The sequence below is a fragment of the Triturus cristatus genome, chromosome 2_2 (assembly GCF_964204655.1).
Source record: "Triturus cristatus chromosome 2_2, aTriCri1.1, whole genome shotgun sequence".
NCBI lineage: Eukaryota > Metazoa > Chordata > Amphibia > Caudata > Salamandridae > Triturus > Triturus cristatus.
The window spans coordinates 1,088,304,639-1,088,325,567 of record NC_140582.1 but is presented as its reverse complement, the minus strand read 5'-3'; the positions used below and the strand labels follow the sequence as shown (position 1 = coordinate 1,088,325,567).

The 20,929-nt window shown below is 48.4% G+C and overlaps 1 protein-coding gene across 1 annotated transcript in view; it reads left to right on the top strand.

Moving 5' to 3' along the window:
- The window catches only part of POLR1A (RNA polymerase I subunit A), a 604,540-nt gene that overhangs the window by 157,491 nt on the left and 426,120 nt on the right, over positions 1–20,929 (top strand). The gene's annotated exons all lie outside the window — the stretch shown is intronic.

The following is a 20,929-nucleotide window of genomic DNA, read 5'->3' as shown; positions in this document are numbered from 1 at the left end:
ATTCAACCACCAAGTTTATGCCCTCCAATATACTAGGACTGATCTTATATTAGTGTATATTCTAATAGGAGACAGTTTTTTTTAATGTCAGTAATTTTCGATTTGTATCTTTACAATAATAGTCTAGTTTTACAGTACATTAGTTTCTCTGGGAATAAACTTCTGTTCGAGGCATATGAGCTGCAGATCACACTATAAGCATAGATCACCATATGGTGTTGGGCCTGGATGTTTGCACTTGTTTTTGTTTTGGAAAAGTCTTTGGAAGTCACAAGATAGGGGACTCCTCCTTTGGATGATAGTGCACATGGGCATCGGCTCCATCTTCAAATTGTTTTTTTCTGCCATCGGGCTCGGATGTGTTTCTCGCGGTTCAGTTTGGAACTGTCACCGATTCCACTCTTGACGCGCAATCCTTCACCCTTCTCCGGTATTGTTTTCGATCGCGATCCCTAGTCGTCGAACATCTCTTCAACATCGAAGTCCTCGATTCCAGCCGTTGACGAAGGCCTTCGGGCCTACCTGGGCCTTGGTATCTGGCTCATGGAAAGGACGCTATTCAAGAAATGTCGTCAATGTGGGTCGAAATTTCCCCACACCGATCTGCATGAGGTGTGCAACCTCTGCTTGTCTCCGGAGCATGAGGCCAGAGACTGTGTAGCTTGTGTCTCTTTCCGCTCGAAGAAGACCATTCGAGATCATCGAGCTAGGAGAACAATGGCTCGCTCGTCGGCGCCCATTCCCAATGACATCTTCCAGGAGGGTGTCGATGTACCTGAACAGGAGCGCATCGAAGAAGGCCCCGTCAGCGCCTCTGAAGCCGATGACTCCGACATCGAGGACATCACTCCTGGGCAGCGGGTCGTAAGTAGAGACGTCGACCCAGACCCCCTCCCTACACCATCGAAAAAGGCATCGGTCACACCTTCACCTTCGGGCCCAGGTGCACACAGAGAGACTGCTTCACATGCCCCGCCCTCGTGCCCGGCAAAGAAGCCTACTAAGCCTTCAGGCAACTCGGGCTCGAGTCAGTCTACCATCGGTACCGAGCGGACACCGGCACCGAAAAAGAAACCGCCCTCCTCCTCCATGCCGATCGCTGCCTCCACATCCAAGCACTCGGCACCAAAATCTACAGGCACCGCCCCATCGACTCTGAAAAAACACTCGGAGCCGAGCAAAAAGCCGATCCCTAAAGCTTCAGATTCACACCCTTCGGAGCCGAAAAAAGCCTCGGATCCGAAAAAACACCCGGTTCCACAATCTGCCACAGAGACTATAAAACACCACAGTTCTAAGCCAAAGGAGCACAAAACAGTTCCAGAGTCGGTGCTGCGCAAGTCTTCCGAACCAAAACGGTCGGTGCCGAAAGACCAACCTCTATCAGTAAAGCTATTTAAACCAGACCCTAAACAGAAAACTCTTCTAAAAGACCCTAAAACTGGTCAGCTGACTTTAAGTACAAAGAAGAGACCATTGGATATGCCTGTACTGGCTCCACCAGGGACATTGCCACATCTCCCCTCAGGGTCCCTTCTCCACCACCTCCCCCACCTTCTCCTCCACCTCCTCCCCACCCCCACCACACCATTCTCCTACACCATCTCCTCCACCAATGGATGATGATGATGACACCTCTGATGACACAGGAAGAGGTGCGGATGATGAGCCACTAGGGGATCCACCTTATTCCCCTGACCCCTGGGATGATTATAGTACGCCAGATGTCCCTAATGTTCCACAGGATGACATCTACCCCTCCAGGCCTTCCCCTCCGGAGGACACAATGGGTATTCATCAACTTCTACACAGAGCTGCCCAATACCACAGGGTTGACTTACATACTGACCCTGTGGAAGAGGATTTCCTTATGGACACATTTGATAACCCACAGAGGTCCACCACTATTCTGCCCATGCTAAAAGGAGTTACCAAGCATGCACCAGAGGTATTTAAAGATCCTGTCAGGGCTAGGGTTATAAACCCCAGGATCGAGAAAAAATACAAGGCTGACCAAGCATCCATTAAGGGCCCCATACCACTAGACTCTCTTGTAGTCTCCAATGCTAGAAAGAGGGCCAACTCTAAAACATCAGGGAACGCTCCACCCCCGATAAAGAGTCCAAACTCTTAGACGCCTCTGGCAATAGAACCGCTTCACAGGCAGCTAACATATGGCGTATCGCCAACACTCAAGCACTATTAGCTAGGTACGATAGGGCACATTACGACCAACTTGAAACCCTATTGCAACACCTCCCGGACAAATATAAGGACAAAGCCAATACAAGAGGGGAAACTCATCACCAACACCTCAATTTTTTGCGCGCTGGACGTGGCACATACCGCCTCCAGAGCTGTCAACACAAGTGTTCTCCTGTGTAGACATGCCTGGCTACGCATTTCAGGTTTCAAACCTGAGGTACAAAGTTCCATCTTAAACCAACCATTCGATCAGGAACACTTACTTGGCCCTAATGTTGATTCCTCCCTTAAAAAGATGAAAAAGGACACGGACACAGCTAAATCAATGGGAGCCTTGCAATCGCAAGCTCCCAGACGTTCCTTTCATCGTCCCTCTTACAAGGGCACCTCCAGAGGCTACTCTTCTGACAACTGCTCCACCTCTTATAAGACTCCCACCCTGTCTACATTCACCAGAGGTTACCAGGGAGGTGGCTACAGAGGCAAGACCAACAACACCCGCTCTGCCTCCACCCCTACCCAGTGACTTCCCACCGTTCCCCCCGGCCCATTCCACTCCAGTCGGGGGAAGATTACAACAGTTCCTGCCTGTTTGGACCAACATCACCACAGACACGTGGGTGAGACAAATTATTCAATCAGGCTATTGTCTAGAACTCACCTCTACTCCCCCCAAACATACCACCCAAACAGCGCCCAATGTCGTTAGAACATTTATCCCTGCTCAAGCAGGAAGTCATCTCCCTCCTACAAAAGAGTGCTATAGAACCAGTTCCCCAGCACCAACAAAACACAGGAGTTTACTCTCTGTATTTTCTCATACCAAAAAAGGACGGCTCTCTGAGACCTATTCTGGACCTCAGATCCCTAAACCTCTACATACAGTCAGACCATTTTCACATGGTCACACTTCAGCAGGTCCTTCCTCTTCTTTCACAAGGCAACTTCCTTGCCACTCTAGCGCTCAAAGACGCCTACTTCCACATTCCCATTCACACATCTCACAGGAAATATCTCAGGTTCATAGTGGACGGTCAACACTACTAATTCAAGGTACTCCCTTTCGGAGTCACCACAGCACTCCGGGTATTCACCCAGTGCCTGGTGGTAGTGACAGCCCATCTAAGAAGACCAAGTTAATAAGTTTGAAAGCTTGTGTTTGCTGCGCACAATTCACCTGGTGTGTATACACCGCTATGTAAACATAATTTCACAAATGTTTGTTTTATTCTTAGGAATTAATTTTCAATTCAAAAGGTACATATACTTCTATGCAGTTACACAAAACATTTTTCAAAAAGAAATTTTTTAAACATTGTACATCTGTTACACATAGATGTAGGTTTCAAGCAAATTTATACATGTACAATGATGAGTGGTCATGCCCAATGCATTTCGGAACCTAACTGTTCCTTCCTCAGGGGCAATTCTGAAATGAAAATAACCGATAAACTGTCAATGTTTGTCCATATGGAGGCTCAAAAACACAATATTTGTGTTTTGTATGGTCTCATGATTGATTAAATTAATGGGTGTAAAGGTAATGTTACCCAAATGTGATGATGTAAAGTGTCTATGTGTGGAAAAATTCATACCTTCGGTTGGCAGTCTTAACTGTCAAAGACCAGCTTTCCAAATAGATAAAAACTGAAAAAAGCCATATATCACTTTAGATGCAACACCCAGCAATTGGTGCTCATGCTGAAATAAACAAACCGGTAATCTGTTAAAAAATGCACTTCCGTTGCTTATTCTTACCTCTCTAGGGTTTATCTTGTAAGCGGTCTGAAACATAAATCATCAAAAACAAAACGTCAATCTATATCGGAGGTTGAAGACATTGAAGTCTACCATTCACGCAAATAGGCGAACCGCCCACATACGTGTTTAGAAAGCGTCCTTAACTTTAAGGCACACACTCTAACGTATATCTAAAAAATTAAAGAAAAATACTGATCAGATGACCCCCCCCAGCGTAAAATGTAGCGTCACGCAATAATCTATTAACGATCTATGCCGGATATATTCCATACCTGAAGAAATGGTCTTGGCGTTAAACGTATGATCATCGTGTTGTAGGTTAGCGAAAATCACCCCGAGTGCTTGCGTTTTCAACCATGCGAGTTCGTAGATATTCATAAACCGAGACGATGGACTAAATCGAACATACCAGTTTTGTGACGCCTAATCCTTGAGCGCCATGATAGCATGGACCCCTTGTGTTGAAATACTTGCTGATTTGTTCTACCTGTAAAACGGGAACTAACGGAGGAAGTAAAAAATGAAGGAAAACACACGAAATGCACTAGAAGTTTTAAAACCGGGCCGCTAACGAGTATTATCGTTTATATCTAATAATAAACCTAATACAATACCAGTGCCAAAATCAGTAAAAAGATATTGACATAAGAATAACTCCTATCATGATGCGCTAGTATAAACTGGGATTGATGTATAAAATATTACCGAGTCTAGATCATGATGCATGGTGCTCGATGCTCTATATCGTTATGGCCACTATGGATGCCCGTCATGGCGGTAACATGCCTACTATGTTCTAGTGTTTGGTGTTTTTTATGAGTGAAAATGTTAAGAGTGCTTGCTCCCCAACGCAGTTGTTCTGTATCTTTAAACGTGCTCCGTAATGGTTTTCCAGTTCCATTGAAAACAATTGTTTCTGCACGATAGTGTTACAAGTAATCATCAAGTGCCCTATTTATGTGTTATTAACTTAGTCTGTATGTGCGCCTGTTTGTGAATTATTTAGCCGGTTAAGTCTACATTGCCCATCCATATTTGAATCTTAAATAAAACATGACATATCTAATCTGTCATTCATCCCTTTCGGGATCATGGTATCCAAAGGCTTAATCCAATACACCTCTCGTTGGAGCAGTTTAATGTTATTATCTATTCCTGGTTGGATCTTAACCCGTTCTATGATCTGAAACCTAAGTTGAGAAATAGAATGATTTGCTTCTACCCAATGTGCCGCCAATGCTGAATTTAGATTCTTGGTTCTTATTCGTCTTTTATGTTCTGTGAGTCTTATTTTAATTTTTCGTTCTGTTTTACCAATGTAGGTCCTGACACACGGGCATGTTATGCCATATATAACATTGCTGGTATTACAATCACTCGTGTGTTTCAAATGTATTGCTTTGCCTGTGGTGGGGTGTGTCAGGATGTTTCCTGGAATTACATTATTGTAATGTGTGCAATTGAAACATTTGAGGGTACCCTTAGGTGATGTAGGAGTATCATAATCATTAGTTTGAGCCAATAATTCTCCCAAGTTTTTCCCTCTAGTATAAGCATGTAATGGAGGTTCTTGAAATATATTGTTGAAGTCTGGCTCATTAGCCAATAGTTCCCATCTCCTGTTGATTATTCTTTTAATAGCTGGGGAACTTGTCGTGTATTTTGATACAAATACGATGTTATTAGTTTTTTTTCCGCCGGGTTTGTGGTGAGTAATACCTTGCGATCTTTGTTGGCTGCTCTCTGTAGACCCTCTTGTAGAATTTTTTCCGGGTATCCTCTTTGTTTATACCTTTGTTTGTATTATTCTATCTTGTCTGTGCACACTTGAGGGTTAGAGCAGATTCGCTTAATTCTGATGAATTGAGAATACAGTAGATTTCTGTTAAGACTTCTAGGATGGAAGCTTGAATGAAAGCATTATTACGATCCGTAGGTTTTGTATAGATTTGAGTTTCTAACCGTGTACCATCAAGTTGTTTGGTGATTGTCACATCAAGGTATTCAATTGTGTTATCATGAATTTTGTAGGTAACTTGATTTCTGGGGTTGAAAGAATTGCTGGTCAGTATCATGTTTTCTAGTGTTTCGCGAGAATCCATCCAAGTCAGGAAAATATCGTCTATGAATCGACGTACATGTATAAATTTGCTTGAAACCTACATCTATGAGTAACAGATGTACAATGTTTACAAAATTTCTTTTTTAAAAATGTTTTGTGTAACTGCATAGAAGTATATGTACCTTTTTGAATTGAAAATGAATTCCTAAGAATAAAACGAACATTTGTGAAATTATGTTTACATAGCGGTGTATACACACCAGGTGAATTGTGCGCAGCAAACACAAGCTTTCAAACTTGTTATTTACTTGGTCTCCTATAGCATCAGCTGACAACTCTTGATTGCTGCAGCACCACATTAAGCGTGAATAATTTGATGAACTTTAGGAGCGCACCCCCTACTCTATAACTACAGCCCATCTAAGAAAACAGAACATTCACGTCTTCCCATATCTAGGCGACTGACTCATAAAAGCCAGCTCATACAGTCAGTGTGTACAACACACTCACGCCACTATTCAACTACTTCACGACTTGGGGTTCACAGTAAACCATGCAAAGTCTCATCTACAACCGTCCCACATACAACAGTACCTAGGGGCCACAATAGACACCTCAAAAGCACTTGCTTATCCCAGTCCAGCCAGGCTAGCAAGCATACAAGCCCTCATAACCAAATTTCAGCGTCAACACTCTTCCAGCTCAAGTGTTCATGCAACTCATAGGGATGATGGCCTCTTGCATATTCATAGTGCCTCACGCAAGATTCCAGATGCGTCCTCTCCAAGAGTGTCTAGCACGCCAATGGAACCAGGCTCAAGGTCAATTAACAGATCTGGTGTTGGTAGATGGTCGCACTCACCGCTCTCTGCAGTGGTGGAACACCAAAAACCTTTCCAAAGGGCGACCGTTCCTAGAGCCAGTTCCACAAATTGTCCTGACAGCGGACGCATCGCTCTCCGGCTGGGCAGCTCATCTTTTACATCACACCATGCAGGGCAGGTGGACTCCTCAACAGAAATTACTCCACATCAACCACCTGGAGTTACTAGTCATATTCCTAGCCCTAAAGGCATTCCAAAAGCAGATATCAGGCAAGGCTGTCCTAGTCCGCACGGACAACATGACAGCCATGTATTACATACAGAAACAAGGCGGGACACATTCTCTACAGCTCTCTCATCTAGCACAAAGCATATGGAGATGGGCTGTACCGCAGAACATTTTTCTCCTTGCCCAACATGTCCCGGAAGTCCAAAACAACATAGCCGATCTGTTAAGCCGTCAAACGCAACAGATACGAGTGGGAACGTCATCCGCAAGTTCTTCAACCATTTTTCAAATATGGGGCCAACCTCACATAGACCTCTTCGCCACACACGAAAACGCCAAATGCCCAAGCTTCGCCGCCAGATTCCCACACCCATTGTCCAAAGGCAATGCGATATGGATGAATTGGTCAGGCAGATTTGCGTACGCTTTTCCGCCTCTCCCACTCATTCCATTGGTGGTGCAAAAGCTACAGCAACACTCACTGACTCTCATTCTAGTTGCTCCAAATTGGGCCAGACAACCATGGTACACCACATTACTGGAACTCTGTGGTCCTGCACCAAAAACTGCACCTCTCCCCACGCCTCTTAACCCAGAACTGTGGAGAGATCAGACACCCGGACCCAGCTCAGCTCAACCTTGCGATCTGGCTCTTGAGGTCTTAGAATTTGGTTACCTTAACCTTCACCCTGACTGTATGAACGTTAAGGAGGCTAGACGTCCCACCACTAGGGCCTGCTATGCTGCCAGGTGGAAAAGATTCGTTATATATTGTCACAACAACACCATCAATCTTCTAGATGTCTCTATCCAACACATCATAGGTTACCTACTACATCTCCAAAGGTGTAACTTGGCTTATACATCTATTAGGTTGCACCTCGCTGCCATAGCGGCCTATTTACAAAATAGGCAACACTCATCACTTTTCAGAGTACCTGCCATCAAAGCATTTATGGAAGGCCTCAAAAGAATAATTCCTCCCAGGGTACCACTCTCACCCGTGAGGAATTTAAACATCGTTCTCAAAAGACTAATGGGTCCTCCATTTGAACCTCCACATAAATGTGAGCTACAGTTTTTTTTTTTGATAAACAACTTTATTCATTTTACCAAAAGACATGCACCAGCCATATCACACCATAAGTCAACGATCGAGAATGACCGTCACAGAATCCCCCCTCCCCCGCATACAGATATAACGAGACAAGGAAACGATGGAACCAATCAAGCCCCTCATGGTTAGACCACCCCCCCCCCCAGCCACTTCCCCCAAATTCTACGGTATCTCTTGGGGCAGCCCCGTGCTGCGTACATAACCTTCTCTTGCGTGGCACACCAGTCCACCCCACTCCGCCAACGTCCCACGGTGGGAGGGTTAGGACACTTCCACAAGGCCGCAATGTCTCTCTTAGCAGCCACCATGGCCGTATTAAAGAACAGTTTGTCATTGCGTGACCCATCCAATCCATCCGTAATGCCCAGGATCGTGTGCTTAGGGTCGTGCGGGACCTCCCACCCCAGAACCTCCGAAAGCTCAACCTCAATGCCCTCCCAAAATCCTGCTAGGAGGGGGCAGGCCCACACCATGTGCAGGAAGTCTGCGGGATCATGGCCGCACCTGGTACAGGCTGAGGACGGACGAAGCCCTGCGCAGTGAAGACGTACAGGGGTGAGATATGCTGCGTGCAGGTAGTAAAGTTGCACCAAGCGCAGTCGAGCGGAGGCGGTGACCATTCTAGGAGCCATAAGGGCATCCTCTTCCTCTAAGAGGCCTACCGAGCCCTCCCATTGCGCCCGCAGTCTGTCCAAGGAAGTCGGGGTGTTGTTAATCAGTGTGCGATAAATACGGGAAATGCCTCCCTTCCCCAGGTCCCCGAACATAATCTGCGCTTCCGGTGGGCTATGGTCAGTCAAGCGTGTGCCCGTCGCCAGGTGTGAGTGGAGGGCATGCCGCAGCTGGAGGTAATAAAAGAATTGTGAGGGGTGCAGCAAGTACCGGGCCTGGAGATCATCGAAGGAACGCATGTGATCTCCCCCCCCAAACATCCCCCAGCTGTGAAATGCCTATGCGGTCCCAGGTCTCAAAGCCCGCAGCCTGGACACCTCCCTGAGCCAGGTCCCGCGCCACAAGGGCGTACAGCGGGTCAGTGTGCGTGTCCAGCCGACGTGCCACAGTGCGGCTCGCCAGGCCAACAGCACTGAACGTGTCACCTCCGGGAGACGGGATGAAATCGAGGTCCTGTAGAGGAAGGAATGTAGTCTGTCATGGCTCAGTTCCCCCAACTCCAGCCTGTAGGCCGGGTCGGACCATCTCCCATTAAACCAGTCATGTATGGAAAGGAGTTGGGTGGCCAAATAGTAGAGGTAGAGGTGAGTCATCCCCAAACCCCCGTCAAACGAAGGGATCCTACAGGTATCGAGCGCCAATCTGGACCTACTTTTCCCCCATAGGAACCTGGTGATGAAGCCATCCAGCGTACGGAACCAGGCCCTGGGAAAACACATGGGGACATTCTGAAGCATGTAAAGGAAGCGGGGGAGCACCATCATTTTGAAGAGAGCCACCCTCCCCATGGGGTTGAGGGGTAATGACTGCCACCGCTGGAGATCCGCCTTGGCTCGCTTTACCAGTGGAGTGACATTGAGGGCACAGCTAAGTTCGGGCAGTAGGGTCACCTAAATACCCAGGTATTTGAATGATTGACGGCGCAGGGGTATGTCGGACTGCCAGTCAAAGCATTCCCGAGATAGGTGCAGGGGGACCAGGACCGACTTATTGGGGTTCAGGAGACTAAGACAATGGGGACCAGACTGGGTAGGATCTGCCAGGTAGATGAGAACGTCATCCGCGTAAAGGGCGATTTTATCTGGCTCGACGCTGGGCCATTCCCATCCCCGCATCCGGTCACAGGACCGCATCAAGGACGCCAGAGGCTCCATCACTAAAGCAAAAAGCAGGAGGGAGAGGGGGCAACCCTGCTGTGTTCCCCTGCGGACCGGGAAGGGCTCCGACAGGACCCAGTTTACTAAGACACGAGCCCGCGGGAGGGCATACAGGACCCTGACCATGGCCCGAAAGCGGGGACCAAGTCCCATCGCCTCGAACATCTTGAAGGAAGCCCCAGTCCACAGAGTCGAAGGCCTTCTCGAAGTCCACCAGGAGTAGCGCAAGGTAAGGAGTGAGGAGGTGGCGGGGAGCCAAGGCGGGATGCAGTCTGCGGAGACAGTGTCGGGTGCCACGGGAAGGCATAAACCCACATTGGTCAGGGAGGACCAACGTGGACAGATGGGGCCTGAGTCGTTGGGCAAGGAGGGTGGCAAACAGTTTGATCTCAGTATTGATGAGGGAGATGGGGCGGTAGTCCGCGCACTGCGGCGAAGGGGGCTGGGACTTCAGGATGACCTCAACGGTGGCGATATCGGTTTCTTGGGGAAAGGAACCCTTCTCCATGGCCTCAAGGAATAACGCTGCTAAATGAGGGATGAGAACATCCCGGTAGTAGGCATAATATTCCTGGGGGAGGCCGTCAGGGTCCGGAGTTTTGCCAGAAGAGACGAGAGCGATAGTGTCTCCAATTTCCTCACGGGAAATGGGACAGTCCAGGGCGGTTTGGACTGTGGCATCAAGCTGCGGGAGGCAGCCGCCCTCACCGTCCATCAGGTCCGCAAGGGAGAGGGTCGGGACCCGGGCCTCGTAGAGCTTGCGGTAGTAGGCAGCAAATGCCTGCGCCATCTCCAATGGGGCGCGGCACGGCGACCCCTCCGGCGTCACTATCTCAGGGATTATACGATTCGCTCTGGGATACGTTGCCAGACGGTGAAGGAGTACACCGTTTTTGTCGCCCCATCCATATACTCTGGCCACAGAAGAGCGCCAAAGGAGCCTCGCCGCATCTAGCGATAGCTGTTTAATCTCCATCCGAAGCCGGGCCAGAAGTCGCATGCTGGAGTCGTCTGGGGATCGGGTCGCAGCTCGTTCGCGGCGCAGGGCCTGTGCCTTCCGTGAGGTAATCTGCTCCAGCAGGGCTTGGCGCTGGAGCCTGAGGCAGCCCTTAGCGACCCCCCCTGATCGTGGCCTTACCCGCCTCCCTTAGGGTGCACGGAGAGGACACTGAGCCCTCGTTGGAGAGAAAGTTCTGCCTGAGCTCCACCCCCACCACCTTCCTAAAGTCTTTGTCCTGAAGAAACCAAGCGTTCAGCCTCCATGTTTGTCGGGCAGAGGCGGGAGGGGGCCCTGCGCAAATCGGCACCTACGCGTGGTCCGAGATACCTCGCGGAAGAAGTGAGACTTCTTGAATCAGAAGGCAGTCCGTCGACGGGACGAAGATGGCGTCAATGCGTGCCTGTATATGGTGGGCCGCCGAGGTGTGTGTAAACTGTCTCACGTGGAGATGCCACAGTCGCCAGGCGTCGCACAGACCGAGAGAGGCGGACCATGACCACAGCTGCTTGGCCTGCGCGACTCTACTTGGGGATGGGGGCCTGTCGTGTCGAGGTCCGGTGACGAGACCACATTGCTGACCCTGTACCTCGCGAGTATAATCTGGGAAGATCAGAATGGTGCAGTTCTCGTACAGGAGTTTCCCCTGTTTGCGGGCTTCCGACAGGATGGCGTCCCGATCTTTGAAGTTCAGGACCCGCATTATGATAGGCCTGGGGGCCCCACCCGGGGGAGTCCTCGTGGCCAGGGAGCGATGGGCCCGCTCAATCACAAACCAGGGGGAGAGCGAACCTTTGGGAACCCACGATCTGAGCCATTTCTCGAGGAAGTCCACCATACGGCCCTGCACTGCCCCCTCCGGGAACCCCACCAGGCGAAGGTTGTTACGCCGGGACCTGTTCTCCGCATCTTCTGCCCAGCGGTGCAGCTCCTGAGCTTGGGAGTGAAGACGAGTGACCTGCCCCTTGAGTTGCTGGATGTCATCCTCAACGGTGGAGATACGAGATTCGGCTTCCTTGATCCGGGCGTTGGCGTTAAGAAGGTCCTGCCGGATAAGGGTCACGTCCACACGCACCTCCGTGATCTTCCCCTCCACCGAAGCTTGCGAAGCGTGGATAGCTTGCAGGATGGTTGACAACTCAGCTGAGGGTGGGGGCTCCTGATCCGCCGCCCCCCCAGAAGCACCCGCCTCCGAGGTGGTGAAACGGTCCATTTTGGTTTGGGTGGCAGGGGCCTTAGAGGACCTATCCGTCCTGCCCATAATAGCACCCCTGAGAGCCCAAGCACCCGGGCCCCCTCAAAGAAGTCCCACAGCGGGCAACACCCCTCGCGGGCGGCCCAAAGACGAGCAGGCAAAACGATCAGCACCGAAGCACCGTGCAGTCCAAATCTCCGTCCGCGGGGAGGCTGCGGGGAAGGCCCTCACTGCTCAGTATTGTAACTACGGACCAACAAGCCCGCCCAGACAGGCCCCGCCCGGGGCAAGCCGCTGAAGGTCCCAACAGGAGGGCCGTAAGCGAAGGGTGTCTCTCGGGATGGCTGAAGGGTGGGAAGGCGAACGGGACACATCAGTCGGCCAAGGAGGACCTCCCTGACATCAAAGGGTCCACCCCAAGCACCCCGCCGCTCGATGCCGCGGCCGAATTGGGGTCGCAGAAACGTCCAGGCCCATAGGCTTGAGACCGGAGTCTTGTCCAAACGAAGACAAGCCGTGCACCTTCTGAGCGAGAGAGATCAAGCGAGGCAACACGGGGAACCACACAGGGTTGTGGCAGCCTGTGCGCACGGGGGGGCCCCAATTCCACCGTCCCGGACCCCACCGCCGCCAGGACCCAGCCGCTGCAACGCGGGTCTCACCCCAGTTCACCAGGCACCACCAGAGCCTCGCCAAGCTTCAACGCCGATCGCCGCTACTCTTGCCGCCGGATACGGCGGCCGCTTCCCCAGGCAGGTCCCAATTAGAAGCGGGTGCGAGCAGGCCCGAGGACTCCAGCTGTCACCTCCGCCCGTCACCAAGAGCACCACCCACCACCTCCTTCCGGCGGGCCGGGCACAGGAGATTGCAAACACTCCTTGGGGGAGAGATAGGAGGGCGACCCAGCTCCCACCGCCCGATATGGCGGCTGTATCCACGGGCACCCCGCAGACGGTGCAGATGGCAGGAATGCATCGGGCGCCTCCCCAGCGCCGCACACCGCGGGAGAGCGCCGGGCACACAGGAATCTCAACAATGCACCCGGGAGGCGCCGCAGGTCAGTCTCCTCTCCCAGGGCCGCCCAGCGTCACCCGTAGAGCAGCGCCGTCAACAATAGGTGAGCTGTACTGCTGGGACACCTAGGGAGACAGAGGGCCCACTCAGCTCCCGCCGCCCGAAATGGTGGCCGCTTCCACACATGCCCCACAACCAGAGAAAAGGGCAAGATCCATTAAGCCGGTCAAGAGCTCAGCCCGCGGCGCAGTGCCAAAACGGCAGCAGGTAACGGGTCCGGATGGCCAAGTAGATGGGAGGATTGCGGGCGGATGGTGGAGGGGTCCGGGAGCACTCTTAGAGTGCGTCCACCATCTTGGCCTGCCAAGCCACGCCCTGTGAGCTACAGTTTTTAAAATGGTAGGTTGCTTTTTTAGTGACCATCACTTCTCTTAGAAGAGTTAGTGAGCTCCAAGCACTAACTATTCAGGAACCTTTCTTACAAATACATCATAATAAGGTTGTTCTACGAACTAATCCTAAATTCCTTCCTAAAGTTACTTCTCCCTTCCACCTCAATCAGTCTGTAGAGTTGCCCGTGTTCTTCTCGCAACCTCAAACAGTCACAGAAAGAGCTCTCCACACTTTAGATGTCAAGAGAGCACTGCTTTATTACATTGAAAGAACAAAATCTTTTCGCTAGACAAAACAGCTTTTTGTATCCTTCTCACCACCACATAAAGGCAACCCCATATCAAAATCTGGGATAGCAAGGTGGATTGTCAAATGCATACAGATTTGCTATCACAAAGCAAAACGAACATTGTCAGTTTCCCCTAAAGCCCACTCTACCCGACAGATGGGGGCTTCAATGGCATTTTTAGGGAACATTCCCTTACATGACATCTGCAAAGCAGCTACATGGTCTACACCGCACACATTCACAAAACACTATTGTGTAGATGTGCAAACAAAACAGCAAGCTAGTGTGGGCCAGGCTGTACTCAAAACATTATTTCAAACTACTGCAACAGAATACTAGTGCTCGCCGCTAATGAGGCGTACTGCTATACAATCTATGCTTAGTGTGTGATCTGCAGCTCACATGCCTCGAGCTGAAAATGCTACTTACCAGTATGCATCTGTTCTTGGCATGTAGAGCTGCAGATCCACACATGCCCACCCACCTCACCGGCTACCTTTACCTGTTCCAGTATGATCTTATTTAGATACAGCATACATGGGCATCTTTTCTGTTTCTCACAAAACTCCATCATTTCACTGCTGGCGAAAAACAATCTGAAGATGGAGCCGATGCACATGCGCACTATCATCCAAAGGAGGAGTCACCTATCTTGTGACTTTCAAAGACTTTTCCAAGACAAAAACAAGTGCAAACATTCGGGCCCAACACCAGATGGCGATCTATGCTTAGTGTGTGGATCTGCAGCTCTACATGCCAAGAACAGATGCATACTAGTAAGTAGCATTTTCTTTTTAGCTAACCATCAAATCCTAAGCATCTCCGCCAAAAACTTTGAAAACTTTAAAATAGTCACATACAAGAGGGCCTGAAAAGATTCTGCTGCCTGAGCAGAACACTTTTCTGAAGAGGTATTTTAAGCGTGAAGCATTTTTACTACTGTTACAGATATATTTGGATATGTTCTAGTTTGTGGAATTCTCTCTTCCCCCAGAGGCAGAAGAAATTAGAGCATATTTATTTGGAGTGAAGAAATGAGGAAATCAGAAGTAAGGAAACTAAACTGGAACAGATCAGAATTAACAATAGTAAGGAACATGAGAAGAATTACAGTAAGGAGGCTTTGCACTCTGAAAGCTTGACAGGCAACCTCGATAGTATTAATAAACCATAAATTTGATCCCACAGAGTGCTGGTCATGATGAAATATAATGTATAATATATTATATAGTATACAAAAGACTATATAATTGAAATCTTAAGAAGACAAGCGACACTGCAGAAAAGAGATTATAAGTATCCTTTGTAGTGGAGAAATATGTGATATATTATGATACAATGGCCACCTGGTTAACGTAGACTAATTAAATAAACTGGCGGGTGTAGCAGCAGTACAAGCGCTCTTGCAAGCAGCACACAGATGCTGGGGTAAGGGCAGTGCTTTATTTGCAAAAGAAAGAGTGCCGGTGCCCTAAGACCTCAGAAGCCCGTGGCCAGCGCTAATACTTGTCAGCAAGTCTGTGTAGTCTGGAATCCACCTCATGCCTCTTTAATCCACTCCCCGCCCCTTTTTCTCACTCTTGAATGTTCCTGTTTACTCCCTTTGTGAGGATTTGCCGTCTTTCTCCTTCTTTCCCCTTTGTTAGTTTACTCTTTCTTGCTCTCCGATATGTCCAATAAGAAAAATTAATGTCGGTGCTCAAAAATGAAAGCCAGTGGCAATCAGCGGCTCAAATGAAACACTGGTTAAGTGTAAGTAACAGGGTAAGCAGAAACCTAAGAGTTGCAGAAAGGTTAGAATAACACAAGCAATATAAGAATAAGTTGCAAAGCCACTCTGAGCTTATGGCCCTATTGTGGTAGGTGGGACTTTCTGCATGCTTGTTTTACCGAATTGGAATCTTTACAATTAGATTTATTTATATAGAGGGTATGAAATGCATTGAACATGTGGCCTTTACAGCTACATTAGAGTGTATCTAGACACTTCGATCAGCGAGGTAATTAGGTCTGTAAATTTTCATGTTGATTTCTTGGTTTTGCAAGAATCTATTGTATGCTCCGTGGTAAATTTGGTTTTGGATCTGTGAATTTGATGTTGCTTTTTTTTATGAGTTGAATGATTATTGTTGCAGATGGGTAGTGGTATCTGCCTATTTAGCTTCACATTGGCTTTAGTGGGTGTCACAGAACAACACACAATGAGAGGCCGTAGGTATGACGTCAAGAGGTATTTATTGGTGTTTGCCCACTTTTAAGGCTCACACAGTAAGAGATTAGTCCCAAAGTCCGTCTCGGCTTGCGTCTTCTCTCCTACAGGATTTCACTTCTTCTCCGTTTTTAGGTTCCTCTTCTGCGGTCTTCTCTGGTGTTGAGCTTCCCTTCAGGGAGAAAAGAAAGGGAGAGGCTATCAGTGTTCCTGTTGCTTTTCACTACGCTAGATAACCCTATATCATTCCCTCGGAAGATAGGGTGAGAGCGGAATAGGGACTCAAAGTGTTGCTTCACACTGTCTGAGTAGAGTGAAGGGATAATAGGTAGAAAACAAAGCAACCCAGGTTCAAGTGGTCGTGAGGGAAGTGCAGGGAACGTTAGTCTTCACGTGGCCCCCATGCTACTGGTGACTCCTAGCTCTGGGTTTTCTCCTCACCTCGACCAATGTCCTGTGCCTAGTCAGACCCCAGATACCACCCTTTATCCAAACCAGGGGTCTCTGTCCCCCCCTCCAGTGTGCCGTACTGACCTTTCTACAGGCCCGTAAAATAAGGTGGGTGAAAACCCACCCACCCATTAAACGCCTAGCCGTTCAGGTCACTTGCCTGAAGCCGTGGCACCTTGACAGAGCCACGGCTGCCTCGTCCAGAGAGCCTTCCCCCGGGGAAACATCTGCCACTGGTCCGCTGCTCACTTCCTCTTCTTTCGTCAGGTCTACGGCCTCCGCCCTCGCTTCCTTGTTGCTCGTCTGGTCTGTGGCCTATGCACTCGCTTCTTCTGGCTCCCGCTGTTTGTCCCGCTTGGTCTTCGCTGTCGCTGAATGCCTCCTTCTGTGCTGTTGGCATACTTAAAGCCACTTTCGGGTCTGGCTGAGGTCCAGGACACCACCCCTTCTTGGACGCAAAACACACCTCTGTGGTACCCCCGGGGCACTGGTGGTCATCCTCCGAAGGCGCCCTGTCACAGTGGGGTCAGGCACTTTGTAGAGTGCAATCCTTTTATTGAGTTTTACATTTCATAAATTGCAGGAAAACATTGCAGCAAACTAAGAACGGTACAGCTCACCCCTATATATATATCGTCATAATTAAAAAAGAAAACAAAGGATGATACATGCAGAAGACTTTTCATCTGTTGATACCCAATCACGCCGTACTCTCCCTGTATGTATATAGAATTGAGCAGTACGGTAGGACATTGCTCACCATGCTACTCCTATTTTAGCATATTTGTGGGTGCAACCTTTCCCCGGATAGATCCTCTCCTTCACTGCAGCTCAAAGTTCCATTGAACTGGTCCAGTCAGGCAGCCATGGTGTAGGAAAGTGGGTTTCTGTTGCAGTAACCCCCCCCCCCCCCCCCCCACACACACTTTTTGGCAGACTACTGATGCACTTTTACTTGATGGGCCCTGAGTCCCTGCCAATCAGGTTCCTGGGGCCTATGTTCTTTCTCAAAACTAACCCAATTGGCATCTCTGGCCACAGGTCAGCCCCTGGTAAATGGTACCCTAGGTACCCAGGGCACTGTGACCAGAGAAGCCCTTTAGGGCTGCAGCACTTACTGTGCCACCCTTAGAGGTCCTGTACCATGACACTCACACGCTTCCTTTGCAGACTGCGTGCCTTGGTGCAGAACAAAGTGAAGTGTCGACATGGCACACATCCCTGTGTTCACAAATAGAGGGACAAAGGGCTTTTATACATAAGTTCCAGCACAGATGCCCAAATTTAATATGAAAATTAGAGATGTGCTGTTCCTGAATGATCTAGAATGTAGCAATATACCAAAGACAGTAGGCTACAGAGTCAAAGAGATGGGAATCCATTTCTTTGGACTATAATGCCCTCACACACCCAGTTGGGTGTCATGCTTCATCATCGGGCTGCTCCTCGTCTGGCCGGTGCTGCAGTGCCTGACGGGCTCCCGATGAGGGGCACTTTTGCAGAGATCTTTTTCCAAATAGCCGTTTGGTGCTGTGGGAGTGAGAGATTTAGTGAGTGTAGATGACAGAGTGGTGTGTGATGTTTATTTGAGTTAAAACAGGGTTGGGAGTACCAGCAAAAATAATTTTAATTGTGGGGTCTCCTACCCTGATTAAAATAAAGAGGAAAGGTGCAATGTTAAGTTAATGTCTTAGGTCTGGCGCTCTTCCGTGTGGTTGGTCAACATGTTTCTTCGCAAGTACCGGCAGCAGTGGGTAGGTCCTTGGACATATTGCGTATTAAGCAAACTATATGGGGAAGTTCCTCATATCTTGACCTGCCAGGGATTGATGAAGCAGTAGTATATCCCAAATAGGGTAGAACCAGTACTACCAGTCATTAGACAGTAAGTCATGGTGGCATACATTTCTAGTTTATTCTTGTTTTTCGGTCCACCTTAGTGTAGATAGTTTTTTAACTTTAGGTCCTGATGAATCGCCTCTAGACTTGTAGGATTGCGAAGAAACATGTTGACCAACCACACAGAAAAGCGCCACACCTAAGACATTTGGTGCTAATTTGTTTCCCCATTTGCCCTGAGCTAAAGTCCATGAGCTTTGCTCCCACAACCCAGTGACCTGCTTGCCAGCAGCCACCAACCGGAGACCCCCTATCCCCCATTGGATAGCATAGGGCCTCAACACTCTGCATCTGGCCGCCCTAGTGCCGCTGAGGGTGTAACAAGAGTGCATCACTGATCCTGGGGGACCCTTGAGTCTACCCCCAGAACCTCAACTCCCACTACTGAATACTTACCTAAAAAACGATAACCATATTTTCCTCCACAGGATAACATTGACACTTTCTCCTGAAAAAGTTTCTAAGTGTGGAGTTTTGAAACCTAAAGAAATTCTTTAAAATTGTATGATTTAACAAAAACACTTTTACTCACCTGTTTACAGGAAATGTCACAGTGCTGCATCCAGGCATACAACACTGAGTAGGAAAAGTAATCCAAAAATAACTTACCTTTTCTGAAAATCCCATTCATGTCTATGTACTGTATTTACAAGTGATTGCATTTCTCTGAAACAATACTATTAGTCAAACCATCGTACATTTACAATTGCAATTGAACTGTTTTACAATCAGTATTTATTACTGTAAAATATTTATTGCTTACCTGTGCCAGGCTTGCTTGGTTCTAGAAATAAAATAACCAAAAGAATATTTTTTATACAAAAACAGTTGGTCTGAAGTTCAGTCTTTGAGTGTGTGAATTCATTTGCTGACTGAGTGTGTACAACAAATGCTTAACATTGTCCTCTGATACTGCCTTACTGCTCGACCACACTACCACAAATAGACAGTGAGGTGCTATCTAACTTTTACCTCCGCCTACCTTTGGGTTCCACTGGACTCTGTGCACACTATCCCTCACTTTGGCATAGTAAATACAGAGCCAGCTTCCTACACATGGCCCTCCACATAAGGGCAAGTTCTCGTTTGGTAATTAGCAGTCCCAGTGCCACAAGTTTCTTCCAGCCCAGTTATCATCTAACACTAACCTAATCCCCAGTGATGGAAACTTCAGGTCCATCTCAAGGCCCACACAAGTCACCCGAACCAGGGTTGAGTGGATATTGGACCAATAGCTTTGCACTACCGTACATTCCCAAATCATATGAAGAACTGTACCCACGTTACCCCCACATAGGGTGCAAATTGGGCAGCGATTACGCTCTGCTCTATGGAAGCAAGATGACGTAAAATAAACTCTGTGGCAGTATTTAAATTGGAAATGGTGGAGCCTTGCCAGGATCACCAATTCCCAAGCAGCCATCTTTGCCTCAGCCTGTTCATTGTCATCTGGGGAGCCCAGATCTTACTCCCACCAATCCCTGAGAATCTGCATGGGGTCTGGCATGTTGAATATTAAGGCTCTATATAACCTGAACATTTCTTTTTTGGCTAATTGTTCAAGTATCAATTTGATCTTGAGTGGTTTGAAGTCAGAAACTCTCTGCAGGCACTCCCTAGAGCCTTTAAGTGCGTACCTGATTTAAAGATAGTGGAAGAATTGTGACTTGGTAAGTCAAAATCAGACTGTATCTGACCATATGTTTTTATACTGAAGGTTTCCCATATGTCCCCTACCCTAAATATCCTGATGGTATCCCATCTGGAAAATCCAGACAACTGGGAGGCTTGCGGTAGCCATTTACCATGCCAGGGGCATGGGTTGGGTGAGTTTCTTTCATTATCTGACTATTCTGCTCCTTATCCCGGAGCACCCGATGGCCAATTCCCTGTCCACTTGGTAGCTGTATTATTAGGCTAGGAGGAGTGGCACACCCATTGCCACAACCTCAAATTCGATTGCAGAGTTAGTCCTGTCAGAAAACAACTAGTCCTTTATTGGCAATAACTGGACAGCTAGATAATACCATCTTATGTCTACAAGTCCCAACCCCCCATCATATGAAATGTATGCATATATTACAGGCACCCTTCGGGCCTTACCTGCCCATATGTAATTAAGAATAGTGCGTTGGAGAGGGTTGAAAAAGTCTCCTGGGAGAGGGAGGGGGTAATTATGGAGAGTGTACTAATATGTGGGGAGGGCTACCATTTTGAAAAAGCCTCCACGGGTCCATCATCCACTTCGGCGGTTTGCTCCAGAATTGGAAGTGAATTCAATTAAATAAAAATTTATAAAGAGCAGCTGCGACCTAAAAGGTATCGTGGCTCTAGCCCAGAACAAAACCAAATACAGAAATGAGCATTAACAATCACTATACCAGGAACAGCCAGGTCTTCAAAGATCTTTGCTTTAACCAAAAGGCCCGGGCTCCTATTCTGAATCTCCTCAATTT